Below are 14,881 nucleotides of genomic sequence, written 5' to 3'. Positions count from 1 at the left end.
GCCTTTCCCAAAACCTTCCACAAAGTTGGAAGTATAAAATTCTCCATAATGTCTTGGTATGCTGAAGTATTAAGTTCACTTCACTGGAACTAAGGGGCCAAGCCCTAACCCTGAAAAACAACCCCATACCATTATCCCTCCTCCACCAAACTTTACACTTGGCACAGTGCAGGTAACGTTCTCCTGGCATCTGCCAAACTAAAACTCATCCATCAGACTGCCAGACAGAGAATCGTGATTCATCACTCTACAGAACACATTTTCCACTGCTCCAGTGTCCAGTGGCAGCGTGCTTTACACCACTAGATCTGACACTTGGCATTGCACTTGGTGATGTGAGGCTTGCATGCAGATCTTCGGCCATGGAAGCCCATTCCATGAAGCTCCCAGTGCACATTTTTCCTGCTGGGGTTAATGCCAGAGGAAGTCTGGAACTCTGTAGTTATTGAGTAAACAGAGCGTTGGTGACTTATATGCGCTGTGTGCCTCGAACTGAACAACCCCACTCTGTTACTTTATGTGGTCACTTCATCACTGATCCTTATTTTCCAATAATACTACTTACAGTTCACCATGGACTAATAAGCAGGGAAGAAATTTCGTGAAATGACTTACGGCAAAGGTGGCATCCTATGACAATTCACCGAGCTCTTCAAAATGATCTACTCTTTACAAATGTTTGCAAACCTGACTGCATGGCTCGTCGCTTGATTTTAGGCATCTGTGGCAATGGGTCTGAATGAAACCCCTGAAATCAATGATTAAGAGGTACGTCCCAGTAACTTTGTCTATATAGTGTATGTGTTGAGTGTGAGTTCTGGGTTAACTGTGGCAAAACATCTTTTGGTCTCCCAGGAGGAATGGGCAGATTAACTAAGCGACATGCAAGACAACATTACATGAAAATTGCTTTGCAAAGATAATGCAGAGGACAATGGAAATATGAGGTGTACAAATGTGGGGACTGGGTGTACAGACTGACATTCTCTGATGTGTGTTGTGTGCCCTCCATGAAGATTAAGACCTACAGCAAATGTCACCGAAAACACTGACTAGAAATACAGCCAGACATCTTATTTTTCTTTCAGATCTATTGTGTTTTATCAGCTGAAAATCTGCCTTAACTTTATACTTGGGGAAAAAAATCTGTGTTTGGGAACATGATCTCCCTTTGCTTGACAAACAATCTGTCCCAACGGTGCTCTAAAATGGAAAGAAACCAAAAACATACACTCACAGCTGGCCAAAACAGAAGAAAAATGCAAATAACCGCAGCTGTTCGGTCGATGTTAAAATAACATTCAATGAAGTTACAGACAAATGTCCTTCACTGGAGGGCAAATATTTCATCTTATCGTCTGCAGCTCTCACTATTAATATTATATATTACATTGCTAAAATATGCTAATAAAAACTCCAGGCAGTTCATGAAATATTTTAAACAGTACACCTTAACAGCAACTTGATTGAAAAGCATAGAATAAACTGCAACGACAATAATAATCCATCCATCTATCCATCCATCCTAGAGCTATCCATCCTATTCTAGGAAATATACAGCACAAATCAGGGGATAATCTGCATGGAATACCAGTGCTCCCCAAGGGCCCCTGGGCAGCGGCCCCGCTGGCCCGGTCCGTAATCCATCCCTGAGACATACCAATTCAGCTTACAGTGTTTTTGGACTGTGGAAGGAAACGCTTTGTAAACAAAACCCACTGGCCCAGACTTTTGTATGGTTCAAACCCCTAATCCCTGGGAGATTAAATCTGCTTGACTGTGGTTTTGGACTGCAGAAGGAAAGCATAGTACCCACAGCCATGAATAGAACATGCATACTCCATGCACATACATAGGGGACTCGAACCACCAATGCTAGAGATGCGAGGCAAGTTACTTTCGTATATAAAAGTGACTGTTTACAAGAGATGAAACATCTGTCATTTTGATACAACGTAAAAGGTGCATTTTTGTTCAAATGGTACAATAAAGCATTTGTTATGCAAATAAATCACGTTTATACACATATACACAGGGACAGAATACAAAATAACCAAATGTGCACCTGCAAATGAAATATAAATGTGTACGTGTTAAATTGTTCCACGCAGGTATAAGAAGAGCAATTCACTTCCACTACCAACCCAATCCACATAAATAAAACTCAATACAGAACAACAGACAACATAGACAACAGATCAGCATATGGATACAAGGACACAAGCAGTGGACTCACTCTGATACGCTTGGGTCTGAGTGAGAGAAGAAAAATGAATGAATGAATAAATGAATGAACAGATGAACAAACAAAAAGTACAACAAAAGGAACAGAAGAATGCACCTTGTAATATTAGTATTATGATTTAAAGGGTTAACCTGACTACTTTCTGCATTAAGCAGCCTGATAGCAGAAGGAATGAAGGACTTGGAGTAAAGATTTGTTTTCTCGAAGGGAGCATAATAGCAGCGAAATGAGGGCATTACACTGAATTCACTACGCAAAATGCAAGACTATTCTTGTCTTTCACAGCCAACCCATTGAACCAACAAATAAATGAAAATGTTAAAAGACCTTCAATAAGTGAGTGGTAGGAGTTACACGAGAAAAAAATTGAGAGATCGTAGGTGATGTACTGATCAAAATCCACAACTTCTAAGTTCTAGCCAGTCCTTACTTCCCATCCATGACGTTGATGGAAATTCACATGAGATCAACGGACGGTCACTAGGTGGCGGCATTGTGAGCTTTGGGCGCATTGTGAGCTTTTGGGCGCTTCTTGCTGTGATGTTTTGTAGCACCGGCTGCTCAACAATTAGCACATATGTGGAAGTTTTTTTATTATTATAATTTATTTTCCGCTGTAACTATCCGAAACTGTTCATCTTAAAAATATGTCTCAGGGTTTCGAGATGGGTTACAATGAAATGTCCGAAAAGACAGTGTATATTTCTTACATGCTTGCTTCGCATGTAAGACACAGTTGATTTTTTTATAATATATAGAAAGTTTCGCAGATGAACACGCAGGTTTGATCTTGACAACTTTAGACCGCAGCACGTTTGAAAAATGTGTATATATGTTAAATGACCTCTCGTCCCTTCTCTGTGTGGGAGTTCGCATGTTTTCACTGTGTGGTGCCGGTTTATTTTGGTCCCTCCTTCAGTCCGAAAACATGCAGATAAAACATCCTGACTGGCATCCCTAAATTGGCCGTAATGTGTGGTTGAGTCTGTGCTTGGCTGCTCTCTTTGACGAATGACATCCAGTCCAGAGTTCTCTCCAGCCCTGTGTTCCCCCAAGAAGGTCTTTGAGTAAACTCAATCGTTCATCCTTGTTTCCTGCCTGCACCTTCTGTTGCAAGGTTTTGAATGACGTAGATTCCTTCCATATTTACTGCAGTTAAAAAAAATCGAAGAAGGGAAGGAAAATCACTCGAAGATCTTGCATTTTAAAACGTTCAAATTGCACCCTTGTGCTGTCCACCCACCTCAATGCCGAGATGAAGAGACTGACTTCGTATTGTGCAGATGAGCGATGCAATGCTCTAAATAAAATCGAAAACGGTTTTAGCATATCTTAAATGAAGACCGGTTTAATTCAGTCATTTACCATACGAAATTTTCGGTGCTAATGGCCCACACCAATGGTGACACCAGAGGGCGCCATTAATCCTCTGTGAAGTTACGTGCCTGGAAAATAAGAAACGTTTCGTCTGTTATAATATAAAGCATATAGTCTTATTAACCACATATGCCGATGTGTGTGTCCTTCTGTATGTTAGCACCAGTTGAATATTTCAGTTAGAAAGTGTGTTTATAAATCTAGTAATACAGAGTTCTGTTAACACGGTATAGACCAGGAAGCAAATTCACCTCTCGAATTTATCCTTAGAAAATAAAATATGTTTGAAAAACAGAAATGTGGATGTTTATAACTGAAATAGGTATAATTTCTGTTCTATGTGGTTAGAAATAGGTAGTACTTTTTATTTTTAACCACAATATTTTGTAAGAATTATTAGAGGGGAAAAAAAATGAGAATTGGAAATTATTCTCAGCAGGAAAAGACGTTATTGCAGTAGGTTTGATTTATTCCTGCTGGAGGTAAAAAGGTGTCCAGTGGTGAGGCTGTCTAGTATAAAATGAGATATTGCTGTAAATATAAGGTCCACACTCACACCCCCAAGGAGTCATTTGTGGGTCTGATTGTGAACAGGCTCATTTTGAGCCTGACTGACACTGTACTGCTCTACCTGCCTTAAAGATGTTTGGATCCTGTGCTGAATGTGGTGAGGTCCTGCTGAAGCCTCCTGAGATCACTGAATTGCTGACTGTGATGCAGTACAACTTGTAGGCTTGTTTCCTTCGACACAGGTTGTTCCAGAGTGCCCTGGTTGGCTTTAGTTCAGATACCACCTATCATCTGAAGTAGAAATACTAATTAGGCTGACCTCATTAGAATCGACAAAGAATTTTAGGAATGCATGTTTAAATGAGAAAATCACAAGCGATTTAATGAAGTGGAACTGCGGGTGGGTGCAGAAGGGCTTCAGAATCGTGTTTGGTTACCCCGGATGACCGTACCACGTGCGGCATGCAGTTATCAGCCGCATGTAGCTGTTTTTGGGTAAGCGTGGGCAGCTGGGCAAACAACCACATGAGATGGGCTTTATTGTAGATGCTTTTTTTTCAGGGACGAATGGAATCGGGGGGGGGGGGGGGGGGGGGGCGGCAGGACAACAAAGCAACAAAGACTGTCCAGATACACAAAGAAATAACCGCAGCAAAGAGTAAGAAAAAAAGTCTTTATTTATATAGCACCCTTCGTATATGAGATGCAGCTCAAAGTGCTTCACATGCAGGAAAAAAAGATCAAGAATGAAAGAAAGAACAAAACAGCTATACAAAATAAACACAGATATTGTGCGTGTCGCTCTGACAGCTGGCTCAGGCGTAAACAAACGCAGAGCACGCGACTGCTTTTGGAGGGAACGAGGAACAGGTGGAATAAATAAACGTGCACTATCACGGCCACTTGACTGTCCCTTGTGAGACAGATAGTGGCCCCGCCCCCCCGCCGCGGGTCCCTGTCACAGCTACGCGCTCCTTCCAGCTCGCTGACGATCTGCCGTCCTCAGCTCCGCCCGCCACTTTCATCCCGGGACCTGGGGCATAATTAGCTGCCTTGTCAGCTGGGGGGGGGGTGGTGGGAGCTGGCGGAAATGAAGGCCTCAAATTAGCTTTGGTGCATGTCACTGTCTCTCCCCCCACCAGTGCTTTTGAAAATGCAGCTTAATGGAGCAGAGGGAGCCGCAGGGGGCACGGAAGAGGGGTGTGCGGGGGTACCGTCGGCCGCCCGAGGAGCGCCGCTTGACGCACCTTCGCCTTCTCCCATCGGTCCGATGAGGTTCCCGTATCCCTGCAGCTTCCTCACTCCATCTTTACTCGCTTTACAGCCCCCTTGCTAATTTGCTGCTGTCGCCTATTTTTTGTATCTTCTAAAGGATGCCTGATGCATGTCTGTGCGCCGGTTATGATGTAGTCCTCCAGGGCTTTGTGTTTAGTGTAGCCGGTAATAATGGTTATATCATGCTGACAGAACCCCCCCCCCCCCCCCCCCCCGGCCTGGGGAAGAGTGGGAGAGGGGCTGGGAGCCAACCTGGGGCTCTGCTCCAGAACACATTACCAGTGGGACACGTGAGGGTCTTCATCTGCCTGTCAGCGCTGATTCTGTTCAGTAGGTGTCTGGGCAGACGTGGCTATTTTTTTTTGGACCATTTTGTGTTTATGATTTTCTCTGCTTGTGGCTCCACTGAGGAGGGATCTGTGTTCTATATAACCTGCAAAGGCCACTGGAGGTAGGCAGGGGTGTACCTAGAGATTTGGGGCCCACAAACAAAATGTCAGCTTGAGGCCCCTATGGTTTATGTATTCAAGGCCCCTTGTTAAGTACTGGGCCCCTCTGAATCTGCCTGGGTTGCCATGCCGCTCTGAATCTGTCCGGGATGTCATGCCCCTTGATTCTGTCCGGGTTGCCATTCCTCTCTGAATCTGCCCGGGTTGCCATGCACCTCTGATTCTGCCCGGTCAGCCATGCCCCTCTGAATCGGCCAAGGTAGCCATACCCCTCTGAATCTGCCAGGGTTGCCATGCCCCTCTGAATCTGTCCGGGATGCCATGCCCCTTGATTCTGTCCGGGTTGCCATACCTCTCTGAATCTGCCCGGGTTGCCATGCCCCACTGAATCTGCCTGGGTTGCCATTCCTCTCTGAATCGGCCATGGTAGCCATTCCCCTCTGAATCTGCCCGGGTTGCCATGCCCCTCTGAATCTGTCTGGGTTGCCATCCCTCTATGAATCTGCCCAGGTTGCCATGCCCCTCTGAATCTGTCTGGGTTGCCATTCCTCTCTGAATCTGCCCAGGTTGCCATGCCCCTCTGAATCTGTCAGGGTTGCCATTTCTCTTTGAATCTGCCCGGGTTGCCATGCCCCTCTGACGCTGCCCAGGATAGCCCTGCATAAATCTCAAATCAACCATAAACCTCAGTGATCATTATTATAACAGAGGTGACCTACACAGCGTTCACTTTTGTTTTCCACCAAATGTGTACGGTGACGCTAACTACCTTCCTTCATTGCTTTTCAGCTGCGATCCTCTGGGACTTGGACCTGCCACTTTCTTGCCCACATGTCCACGTCCTTAAACACTTGTGTACACGCCTCTCTCCATCTGCTTTCTCTCAGAAGAAAAAACTAAGTAAAGTACTTACAGCTAAGTAAAGTTGCACTGGAGCCCCATATCTCATGGATCTCTTTGCTATTCCAAAGAACGAGGTCTTCACAGACTCTTGTCAGTTATGGTAGCTTTGGCCCTCATTTTTTCCCCGGCTGACCTTTTATCAATGCCATCGTTGATGGAAGCTCCCGCATGTATCCGAAAGCCAAACAAGCCCTACAAAATAATGTGGCGTTTCTGTGCCAGATCGCTCAATACCCATTTGGTCCCAGATTACTGAGAAGGGATGACGCACCTGAACAGACAGGCGTTTTGTGAAACAAGAACGATTCTTTTCATTTCGAAGATAAAAATGTGCTTTTAGAAACAGCACTCATCCATCATAAAATAAAGCCTGGAGAAAAAAAAACAGATGACTGATTTTATAGAAGTGCCACAAGGTGGCAGTAATGCATAAGAAATTTTGGCTGCTACCTACTTTCTTGGCCTCTAGAGGGAGACTATCAGCCTTTTGTGCACAGTCCTAAAAAGTCTTTTTTAAGCAATGAATTAATCTACAAATGTGTCAGGGTGATGCATTTATAAATGGGAGCGATTATTTGGTGCAGGCGAGACCTCGAAACAGCTCTGTTCCTCCCGAGTCCCTCTTTTCCCATCATGCACGTCTCATCCAGTTCCCAGCGCTGACTTCTGCCCCTTCCTCACACGTTTCTTCCCTCGCTTTCTCAAGCACTTCCTGTCTGTGTTGTCAGTGCAGAAATAAGAGGATCTCAAGTGAGGGATGGGGGGGTGCTTGGGGGTTGGGGGAGCATTCTGGTTCTCCTCGTCAGTGTAATCCACTCCGCTGAGCCAGACGCCTTCCCTTGACTTCTCGTTCTGCTCGCGGCAGTTGGCGAGTGTTAGCACAGTGTCCGTGTCAGGGTTGAGTCAGTGGCTTTGAGGGAACACTTGCATGCGGGTGTTAACTGTGGGCGCAGGGTTTCCTGTAGGTTTCTTCCTCGAGTACAAGACCATCCTGGAGGAACAGGAAACAGGGTCTGGGGTACTTAATACGATAAAATAGATAACACTTTACTTGACGGGTCACACATTCTTAGTAATAACACAGTACTAAAATACAAATCACGAACAAATATAGTCGCTACTTGAGATAAAAGATGCATCACGGTTCATTAATGATGAACAAACATGAGGTCGGTATTTCAGTTGTGACGTTCATGACTTGTTCCTTCAGCAGTTCCTCAGTAGTTCCTTCAGTAGTTCACAAAGGTTTACAGGATTAACAGATACAATAACAAGTATACCCTGCGACCCAGTAGGATAAGCGGCTTGGAAAATGGATGGATGGATGGATGGATAACAAGTATAGTAACTGCTTGGGATGAAAGATGCGTCACGATTCATTAACAATGAGATGAGATCAGTGTGTAACTTAGGCTAGTTTAATACATAGATAATAGTATAATACTATATCATCAAGTGGTGTTACCGAAAAACAATTTGATACACATTTGTCCATAGTGCTAATAATAGTGAATATCCACACCACTCAGCTTTGATGATGACAGCACCATGCACGCACACACACACATGCAAGCAGAGGGCTGCAGTAAGGTCTTGAATATGAGATTAGCAAAAGCATGCTTAGTCCTAACGCATGCAAATGGAGCTTCTTGTGCAGGTCATTGCTTACCATCGTGATTCACGTGGCCTTAGCGTGCTCGTGACCCAGCAGCACTCCCCTCTGGCACCGACGGCCGCCGGCTCACTGGAGCCCCGCGCACATCATGCAGGCGACACCCAGCCAGAAGCCGCCCGAACCAGATGGCACCATAATTATCGCCAGTCATCAACAAGTGCGGCCAGCTGATTAGCCTTTAGCTTCTCTAGCGCTGGGCCGGCAGGTGGGTGCACGCTGAACCTCCTTGACCTCCGAGCCTGCTCGCGTGATTGCCTGCTTATGATGGCACCCCCCTCCCCCCCCCCTGCCCACCCCCAGCCGAACTGTATTTCCTGCACGATGCCCAGCAGCAGGTGATGCGTCTGGAGTGGTTCAACAAGCGAGATGTTGACCTTTTCTTCTCCCTTGGACATCCATCCTTGTCTGTCTCTAAACTCTCTGTCTCTCTCTCTCTCTCTCTCTCTCACCTGCTCAGGAAGCATCCAGGGAGGGTGGGGTGGGGGGGGGGGTTGGCTTTCTGATATTTGTGCTCGGAAGAAAGGGCACATCACCCCTGGCCCATACCAGGATGAGTCTGTCTCTCCCTTGGTCTCTCATTCTGTCATTCCCTCTCTTTTCCTGTCATTCATATTGCTACTGCTTGATAGAACATCTCGTACACACCTGTACACATTAAAAAGCTTAAAACGAGGTATATCTATATGGTCCCCAGAGAGGAAGTGATGTTGCATCAGGCAGGGTCATGTGACCTGAGGTGTTCTCATGCCTTCTGTTATGGGATTTATGTAGAACCAGCAGGAGCAAGTGGTGAAGCGCTCAAGGGTCAACGGGGTTCAAGGCTGTTGGATGGGTCGGGGGAGGCAACATTTATTTTTGGGATTCTGATCTCCAATGTGGCCCAGTGATGCGTGTAAATTATTCTAGTGTGGGTTTGTCTGCTAGTGTATGTGGCTGTGTGTGGGCATGACAGAGAGATGGTGTGTTATCATCTTACTGACTCCCTTCTGTTGCAGCCCTCTCCTTAGTCCCTAGATCCCCTTCATATTGGACGTTGGCGCAGACGCCTCGTGGTCAGGATTAAGCCACACCATTGCGTGTTGAAGTGAAAGTCGTTTGGCAGAGACGACTGCTTTCCTCAGTAAATCTGCAATGCAACTGCATGACTAAAGGACTTTGATCGACTCCTACGTATTGCTGTTTACATTGGGTACATCGACAATGGAAATGGAGATAGCATCCAAGTACAGCTGAGTAAAGTTGCAGACGCCATAATGCTATGCATTTTTGATGTGGTTTGGAAAGACTCATATCAAGCTTCAAAGTAAGGGGTAACCTGCTATAGTGCGCCCCCTGGTGACCCCGCGAAATCCTTCGAAAAGTGCCACCATTGTCTGGCTTCAACCTACACGTGTCAAGTCGGGCTCTGATCCTAAAGTGTGTGAGAGTGAAGAAAGACACCTTACTTGGTTGGTGAACAATGAGAAGTGGTTGGCCTCAAAGAAGAGCCTGAATGGCATCAGAGCAGCAGGATGTCTGACTCTGCCTTGTGATTAACTATTCATTTGGGTTACAGCCTTAAGCTGCCTGTGCAGCTCATCACTAAAGGGATTAAAATAGTCCCAAGCTAAAGGCCAGTCTCAGTGGTGGAGACTCAAGGTTTAAACTAGTAGCTTGCAGGCTAAGAAATCTAATGTTGCTCTTGACGTTTGTGGAAAGCTAAGTGTTTGAAAGAGAGTTATAGGGTATATAGAGCTTTACTCATTTTACATTTTCAATCAATAATTCCCAACAAGGTAGGAGCAAAATCATCAGTGTCTGTAGCTGACAGCTTAATTGTACAATGTCATTGCTGTCACCGCAGATTTACCTGTTACATTTTAGCTAGTTCTGTTAATTAATGGTTGCTGGGAAATGATTAATCTCATACTGGTCCTGGTGATCCAGTGGGTACGCTGGTTTTAGTTCCAGTTGAGCTCTTCATTAGTTATCCTTGACTGAGCTGGAGTTTGGATCACGTTGAAGTCGCCACACACACTATAATAATATCTTGCAGTGATGAACAATCATTTACTTTGTCAAAGAGAAAAGCGCTTTGGCAATATTTCTGCTTCTGGTGGTTCCTTTATTTGAACAATCCCCCTTCAATAGTCCCTGTAGATGGTTGGCCTCAAACACAACCTGCATCAGGCTGGGTCTGTGATCAGAATATGACCCAAACTGCACATGATACACTGACGCAGAGATGCCTAAGAGCAGTCCACTTTCTTGTTCCGGGGGGGCAGTACCACCACTTCGTTGTCCGCTTCTGTGTCTGGGGGCTCTTTGGGTAGGTGGGGGTGGGGGTAGGACTTATAGAGATTTATGCGTGGTTGTATACCATTCCAGAGTTCAGAAAGTCATGTTCGAATTAAGATTAACATTAAATTTTATAGATCCCAGGGGGAGATTTGGGACATACAGCAGGAATGTAGTCGAAAGACATGCAGTGCGAAGTGGAAACAAAGTGCAAGAAAGTGCAAATAGTGTAAGCATGTAAACGTGGTGTAAACTAATTAAAAAGCATACAGTACACAAGTAGAAGATCAGGAAAACAGAATATTGTAGAGAAATGAATAAATATAATAATATAATATTATTAACAGATAATAATATTAACAGAAAAACAAACAAATTGCCGGGCGGGACAGGAGTGGATCCTGTTCAATATTTTGTTTATGTGTGCAGGCAGCTAGCAGACTCACTAGTGTGAACCCAGACAGGGTGTGTCTCTGCGCCGCCTGGTTCCCAGGTTTGGACCGTTAATGGTCAGAGGGACAGTGTTCTGCAGCAGAGAGTCGTGCTGATTCCCAGGCCCTGTCTGTCAGCGAGTAAATGTTACAGGGAGAAGCGGCCGGCCTTGTTCCTATTTCTGTAGCCATTTGCCTGGTCGCTCAGGGCCCATCCTCACATAGTACTTTCCTTGAACTCACCCGTGACCCACGAGCCCTGAGTCTGGGAATGACATTATACCATGTGTGTGCATCATGGTTACGGCTACAGAGCCATCAGCTCCAAGATTATAAATATGTTCCCATGTGAATCTCAGGCGCTGTTTCTATAAAACAACGCAGTGTTGACTACGAGAGATGCACCGAGGATCTGGATGTTTCGGGAGAATCGGTGCCTTAGGGGAGCCTATCTACACACCTGCAGTCATTCAGTAATTGTAGTTCCGTCCTTCTTTGGGGAGAGACAGTCTGGGAGCAGCATTTCCATTTTCGGGGATTTCCAGTTTGTATGTTTGCCCAGCTTGGCTGCCCCTTCGAATCCCTAAGCGAGCCAATAAAATCCCTCGTTCCAGGCCCCCTATCTCATGGATCTCTTTGCTATTCCAAGGAATGAGTTTTTCCACAGACTGATGTCAGTTATGGTAGCTTTTGCCCTCATTTTTTCCCCATGTATGGGCAAATTGACGCTAATGCAGAGTGGAGAGGGTTAAGGCCCTTAGGGGAAAAGACACATTTCTGCCAACAGTCTGACTTCCATCACAGAAACATAAGACATGTTTTTATCTACGGTCAGGGTCAGACAGCCAACAGGAAGTAAGCCGTGCTATTTCTCCAGACCCAGAATGCCATAGGAATGCCACCCGGCTGCCCCCTTCTTTAGCAGTGCTTGCATTAACGGAAAAAACTGCAGAAGCAGCGGAAATAAAGCGTGTACTCTTGGACTCGCCACAGGGGCCCGAGTCTGTGGCGGCCAGTGGCCTGAAACGAAGCGCTCATTCAGATGTTTGGCCTATTTGCGTTCCAGGTTAACGGCGGTGTGTGGAGATCTGGGGGCATTTACGCGAGGGGCCTTTTACATCGCGCTGTCCAGTTTGGTTCTGGCAGTGTATACAAGTGTATAAGTGTGCAGGAGGATAAACCTTAAGTGCTATTTAGCTGGAATTGCTAAGACTTGAAACAGCTGCTTGAGAAAAAAAAGGCCAAACGCAGTCTTGGTTATGCAAATGAGAGAGTAAGTTTACCAAGGTGGAACCAAGTTGAAAACAGCATACGTCTGTCCTCACAACAAAACAGAAATGGGTTTGTTTTTGGATTGACTCAAATAGAGCACAAGTGCCAACTGGAACTGCGGCTGTACTGCTGTTACCTTCACCTCACACACTTGGTCATGGTGTTGCTTTGAGAAATGTCCCTCACCCCGGGGAGTGGCTGGGTGGAGTTTGGTCTCATGTAAGCGCTCAGGAGGCACCTACAGCAGACCTTCAGGTCCCTACATCAGTTTCTCTTCCAGTTCAGCCCTTGTGGGCCCTTCAAAGCCTAGTTCAGGAGAGGAAGCCTTTGGGGCGTCGGTGACAGTCGGTGACTGTGCCACTGTGTGTGGCACATCGTGATTGGTCACTGTCGGTGCGGTTTTGGCCAGTTGGATCGGTGTCAGAGCTAGTCTGTGACACTGATCTCTCTGATTGGTCAACCATCTGTATGCGAAGCATCACCTTTAGTCACGCCAACGCAAATTTTCACAAACGACGGGAGTCGACGGCAGGCGATGGGAGCCGGCTGTTCGTCAGTCTTGGTCGGTGCCGCTCTTTTGCCGTCGGCATGCTGTGTATCTAGCTTTATTCTGATCTGCTGCCCACTGGTGAAGCCGGAAAGAAATATGCAAAAATACATATTGCATTAAATATGAATACCTACCATAAGCAGTTACTATATTTACCATGTCAACTTTAACCACCCCTTAAAATAAGACATCACATTATGTTGGTGAGAAAGGTCAGTCTCTGTATCATTTCCTCTCATGTAGAGCAGGCAGTGCTGATCTCGAACATCCTCTGTTGGACTTCCAGCCTGCAATGGATCCTCCTCATGTATCAGCCATAATCTTCAATGTCCCAGCCGACTCTGTGGCTGACAGAGCTGATTAATGACACCCGATTCTGACACTGTCAGACGTAATCCTGCACCGTTTCATCATCACACGATTTGTTTACGCTTATTTGGTGAGTGACGCATGTGGAAACATCCCCTGGCGTGGGCTGTCGTCGCTGCTGTGCGGATGCGTTGAGTCAAACTGCAGCCATGCCTGCCTTGTGAGAATTGCTACTGCTGCAGAGACTAGAAAGGGGTTTCATTTTTACAATAGTGGTCAGTAGCTTTCAGTATATAACTTTTTTGTAGTTTACTTACCTGAAAAGGAAGACCATGAGCCGTAGTGAAGCACTGATTCCTAGAATGGGTCAGATAATTGTGGTGAAGCACGATATTTATGGTGAAGCACAGTCCTGATGGTGAAGCACAGTGCTGATGGAGACAGTGAGTCTTGTCAAAATATATACTTCATGCAGCTTTGACTCATGTAAATTGACAGTGAGTTAGAGCGATGCGCTTTCTTTGACTCTTCAGTGGCGATGGCTATGCTGGACCATGTGTCCCTGATTCCTTTTGTTTATAGGAGGAATCTTTGCTGTTCTGTGGCCCTGTGGGAGCCCTCAGTCATCCCCCATCGCTGAGAACTTCCCACCCATGTTATGCTCTTACCCTGTTCCCATGGCCTTTCATTCACGCCCCTGCTGGGTCTTCGCAGCTTGGCACCAGGAGCGCTGGCCCTGCCCGTGGTTCTCAGCATTTTTCCACTCCACTGTCCAACGGGTGTGGAGACTCAGGAGGCGCTGCATCTCTGGGTGTACGTGAAGATCAAACGTACATCACGAGCCGCGGGCCGCAGGGGTGAAGCAGAAGGACAGTGGGGCGCAGTCATGCGGCTCTTCCATATGTCGTCTTCAAGCTCAGGCTCGAAAAGAAAATCGAAAGGCGAAGGCCATCAGTTCAAGCCAGTCATTAAATAAACATGTGACATCTATTATATATGCTAAATTATATACTGGCTTAGATACTTACATTTTATTTATTTAACAGATGCTTTTATCCAATTGAGAAGACAAGGACGAATAGTCCCTGGGCAATTGGGATTAAGGGCCTTGCTCAAGAGCCCAACGCGACATCACTCTGCTGACTCGGGGATTTGAACCAATGACCTTCCAATCATAGGCACAGTCAGGGGTGTTGCAAGTGCGGGGTGGGGGGGGGCAGGAGGACATGTCCCCCCAATATTAATTTGGCTTCACCCCTTCCAATAAATAGACTATTGCATTTAAATTGTTAAGTTGTGTCCCTCCCATTATCAAACTTGGACACAGCATCATAGCATATGCATTTCATATGTGCTACATAGCATTTGATACACAGTGCTACATAGCATCTGATATACAGTGCTACATAGCATTTCATACACAGTGCTACGTAGCACTCGATACACAGTGCTACATAGCATTTGATACACAGTGCTACATAGCATCTGATATACAGTGCTACATAGCATTTGATACACAGTGCTACATAGCATCTGATATACAGTGCTACATAGCATTTGATACACACTGCTACATAGCATCTGATATACAGTGCTACATAGCATTTG

Source organism: Brienomyrus brachyistius, chromosome 3, assembly GCF_023856365.1.
Source record: "Brienomyrus brachyistius isolate T26 chromosome 3, BBRACH_0.4, whole genome shotgun sequence".
Classification (NCBI taxonomy): domain Eukaryota; kingdom Metazoa; phylum Chordata; class Actinopteri; order Osteoglossiformes; family Mormyridae; genus Brienomyrus; species Brienomyrus brachyistius.
This window is presented reverse-complemented; position numbering follows the sequence as displayed.